This window comes from Diadema antillarum, unplaced genomic scaffold (assembly GCF_040938485.1).
Source record: "Diadema antillarum isolate AM-2024a unplaced genomic scaffold, OU_Dant_1.0 seq00000170_RagTag, whole genome shotgun sequence".
Classification (NCBI taxonomy): Eukaryota; Metazoa; Echinodermata; class Echinoidea; order Diadematoida; family Diadematidae; genus Diadema; species Diadema antillarum.
Genome location: NW_027271239.1, coordinates 407,957 through 413,303, shown reverse-complemented (window position 1 = coordinate 413,303; position 5,347 = coordinate 407,957).

Below are 5,347 nucleotides of genomic sequence, written 5' to 3'. Positions count from 1 at the left end.
TGATAGATCGGACAGGGAGTGAGTGTTGTTGATGTTATTATGTTCGAGGCTAAGGAGCAACCTGGCCCTCGAGCTCCGTAGGCACTCAATATGAATCTAAATATGAATATAATTGTAGATCACAAACATTCTTTTAGAGACGTTGCCACCTCCCCTCCGTGTGGTTCCCCCTGATAATGAAAATTTTATGAGAAAAATGAAATAACTGAAAACGAGAATGGTAACATTATACTCAGCTATTCATTTTATTCTTTCTGTGTCGATGGATTGGAAAAGAGGACGAATATATAATCATATATTACCAAGCTCAGTCATAAGAAATTAAAACGGAGAGGAACTTATGATGAAAGCTGGAAGATTGTTCCATGTCAAGAGAGGCATTTGAATATGGAGTGGAGCTGAGAAGCCTCTTATTGATTTTATCATTATGAAATATGGAGTATGTTATCGAAACATGAAACATATGAAGCATCATGTGCCCCTGGTCCTGTACTGTACACGTGACACTATAGGGCCTAATATTGTGTGATTTAGTGAACATATTCTGCTATATAATATATTCTAGCCATGTTTAAAAAGAGTTTTAAAAACGCACAATCATATTTTGATAGACTTCATTTTGAAATTTAAGAGAGATAGATAGGCCTACTAGGCTATTGACAAGTATTTCTATAGGGGCGTCGATCGGGTGGAGGGATATAACAAGGGGCGGGGCCAGGTTTTAGCCCCCATTTTGGCTCGCGCTCTCCCCACCCCCCCCCCCCCCCATCCCCGTATGATTCCAGGGATGTGAACATTCTTCATTTTTTTTTATTTTGTAGAAAACTGTCCAAATATTTCACCATAAGTGTGCAGATTGTTGAATTTCAATTATAAAAATGCAAAAGTGTCACACCCTATCTCCCGTGATCGGTCCTTTATATCATAGACTTACGGACTAAGTATTGCACTTTATCAAATCTTTTTCAGAATTTCCGAATATTTCATCATTAGGCCTATTATCATTTATATCTGCCACTTCAGTAAAAAAAAAAAAATGCAAGAGTTCCCTCGTGTGGGAAAGGATCCATATCCTCATCTTATTTTCCCCGCTTGGTTCCCCTTCAGAGTAGGCCTACTTTTGGTAATTGAGAATTTTCCAAATTCCATCCAAAATGTGCTTACGAGATATTTTGATTTGAATTAATGCAAGAGCTTCCTTGTATCCACTGCAGGGTGTTGATAATCGAAGGAGAGAGTCACAATGGAGGACCGGGCCTGGGGATAGTGTGTAGTGTGTGTGGTGTGTGTGTGTGTGTGTGTGTGTGTGTGTGTGTGTGTGTGTGTGTGTATGTGTGTGTATGTGTTATTGTGTAACATATGTATGGTCTATAGTGAGCCCCCTCCAATATTTGCCCCCAATCCAAAACTGCTTCCGGCGCGCCTGGTCAAGGGTCAAGACTAATTTGTCCTGTATCTTGGTAATTACATGCCCGATCACTCCCATATTTTGCACGCATTAAGCCCACGTCATCTGGATTGATTCACAAATTGATAACTTTCTAATCAGATGCCATCTTGGCTGTCTAAAGTAGGGTCAAGGATCAAACAAATTTGGTAAATACATGGCATATTGCCCTAATATTTTGTGCAGCTATAGACCTTGTTAAAAGGATCATTTCTTAAGATACAGCGTATTTTTATCTTACAAAAGCGTGCAATCCGTATGATTAGCAATATACCATTTTTTAGCCACACAGGTCTTCTATTCAAAGAACATAACTTATTGACGATTTTTGATATGAACAATTGTTTTTCTCGCTGTTTTCATGTACACATATATAAACAACATTTTGCCAGGTTTTCTTGATACTTCTTTCATCCAAAATACGAATAAACATAATACTAGACAGATGAATAGATTGTATATCCCAAATTTTAGATGTTGCATTTCAAGATACACTTTCAAATATACGGGACCTGTTCTATGGAACGACTTGCCAAATGTGATAAAGCTGTCTAATAGACTTTCAATATTTAAAAGAAGATACAAATCATTCCTTGTTCATAAAGATATATTATAAATTTGAAGTCTTATGCAGTGTACAAGCACCACACTTTGATTACTCTTGCCTTCTTATATGTATTGTGCACTTTTGTAGTATAGTTTTTCTTGTGTGTATTGCATCAATGTAACTATTCTTTGCTGTAACACTTGGGATCAGCCATAGAAAGACCAACGGTCTATGTTGATTCCCCCCCCCCCCACAAACTGAAATAGCTGTTTTTATGTTGTGTTTGTCTGTTGTAAAATCCTTGTAAGGTGGACTTATTTTTTCTTGTATTGTTGCAATGTCCTACTGTGTATGTATCATTCCTGTATTTTTTGTAAATGCTTTTTATCAGGATGTGGAAATAAATGAAATGAAATGAAATGAAATGAGACAACGTCTTTTTCCTCAGACACCATCTTGTATAGAAAAGTGAGGTACAGAGATACAAAATGCTTGTTTTTTTCTTTCTGTTAGCATAATTATGCCCTTTCCATTTTAAATCTGAAGGCATGGCAGGTTTGATTCCCTTTTCTTCGACGAGAAACTAAAAAAAAAATAAATAAATAAAAATCACATGGCCTTTCATCCTTACTCAATCGTGGCGAGTGGTTTGTGCGGCACGGAGACGAACGCAACACGCTGCCTCCCCCATTTAGTATCAAATGTAGTGACCCCGAATGAGCATAGCGCTGGCTCAATGGGTCAGCGAACAAAACGCTAGGCTACAAGTAAGCTCTCTATGCTAATCTCCTAACCCAAAATGGCTGTCCGAGCGAGCCACAAGAGCTTCCGAATGGACGCACACTCTCAGTGCGCATGCGCGTGAAGAGAGGCCAAAAGAGCCACGCGTCTTCTGGCCTCTCTCCTCCAATCACCGCAGCTCGCGGTGACAATATATGTGTATGATGCGTACACACACACGCACACACACACACGCGCGCGTCGATCTTCTGGCCTCTCTCCTCCAATCGCCACAGCTCGCGGTGACAATGTTTGTGTATGATGCGTACACACACACGCACACACACACACACACACACGTGTCTCAGTGGCAGCATTTGTCCCACACGTTTATGGATATAGCACCGAGTCTGGCATTGCGCAATTGCATGCACAAACTTCGGTCGTTCGGAGTTTACGTACCATTAGGGATGGCGATCGGCTGCCTTTAATCGCAGATGGAACAGATAGGGTTATGTAAAGCGTGGTCGGGGCTCAAAAAACTTCGGATCACCTAATTTGTCAGGCTTGACAAATTCCCGTTTTTTATTTGTTTGTTTGTTTGTTTTGCTTGTTTGCTCATGAAATCCGGAAGTGCCCCCCCCCCCCCAAACACACACACACACACACATACACACTCTTTTGAAAACGTGGCGCCGGCGGTGCACATGAAAGATCGTTATCTCGCCCAATGACTTGTCATGCGATTAGCGTAAAATACAATAGAGATAAAGGACATCGCTCTTTAACAAAATAGTTCTAAAAGAAACAGTAGGCCTACGATGTATATTTCCAAGACTTTGAGGATAGAAGTGGATACAAAGCTGACGGGTCATAAGTGGAACATAATCGACATTGGCTCTCACCTTGAAGATACCGGATTTGTGCCAGGCAATTTCTTCAATTGTATGTCCAAGGTGGTTCACGTGGTCGATGCCGAGTGACGTCACACTAGCCACCGTTGGAGACCTGACAATGAAAATACTCATCACGAAACTGGTGTTGTGCATTCCAGGCGAAAAAAGAAATGGTCGATGCAACAAACCGCTTGGAAAACAACACATCGTTACTTTATATGTATGCTCCTATTCAGGAACAGTATGACATGACCAATACTAGTATGTTGCAGATATTATGACATGATATTCATAAAATTAATGGGATGGTGATTTCCTGGCTCGATTATATACTCCATCTCTAAAGACACATGAGGCAAACATTGTAGGGCTACATGCCCTTGCCTTGGTCTTAACGACTGGCTTGAAGCTAATGGTGGAAAGTCTATGTCTAGGCATGCAAAAGTATGACATCATGTTATTGTTATGTCATGCACATTATCATTAGCAACAAATCACTAACATTTGTTTTGTTTACTGTTTCATTCGTTCTATTCCCAGATCGAACAAGCAAGCTGCACAGATTCCTATCTCCATTTATGGCTGGGCTGAAACTCGGGTTCCATTCTTCAACTATTCATTGCATTCGCTTTCTGTGGCGGGACTAAAACTTGACGTGCAGTGAGCCTTATTCTAGCCATCTGAAAGAGCGAATCAGCGTTAACATTCCGTGACAGGACCAGTGCTGGCGGTGAGTATAGCTAACTGACCAATGGCACATTTCGAAAACGCGCGAAAACGTGACGGATCAGAAATTTTCACTTTTGCGCATGCCACCTGTCAAATGTAAAAAAAAAAAAAAAAACCCACAAAAAACCCCAAAACAACAACAACAACAACATCAACAACTCAGACACAAATTTTACGGGTCAGGAGAAACCTCAATGCAGGCATAACGATCTAAAATGTTTTGAAATTCACACGTCGCTAGTAATTTATTACACTTATTTACGTAATATCAGGGTAGTTATAGACTGACATCTCGCATTCTTTTTACGTTCTGTTGCACTCTTCTTTGACGTCTATTCTTCCTAGCCTCGAAACCATTCCAACATAGGATCACATGAAGTTAATACATTGTATCTCACTTTCCGATTTGTCATAGTTTGACGCCCTTTTGGCAATACGCGGGTTCCGCGCCACGCACATACTGAATAAGGCAAGTGCCATAATGCGTCTCGCCCATTCGCGTACAAGAAATTGTACGCGAATGGGATATAACATATAAAAAAAAGATATAACAGATAAAAAGAGATATAAAGGGGTAAAAATTTAAGGTAAAAAGAAATGCGACATAAAAACTTAACATTGGGCCCTTAGAGTTCGTTGACCCCTGCCTGTGACCTTTGACCTTGTGGTGACCATCCACTCCCCAAGGGTCATCTACCATCCAAGTTTGGTCACAAAGGGATCTATGGATCAAAAGTTATGACCCATAATAGAAACGCGCCATAAAAACTTAACATTGGGCTCTAAAAGTTCGTTGGCCCCTGCTTGTGACCTTTGACCTTGTGGTGACCATCCACTCCCCAAGGGACATCTACCATCCAAGTTTAGTCACAAATGGTGTTATGGATCAAAAGTTATGACCCATAATAGAAACGCGCCATAGAAACTTAACATTGGCCTCGAAAAGTTTGTTGACCCATGCTTGTGACCTTTGACCTTGTGGTGATCGTCTACTCCTCAAGGGACATC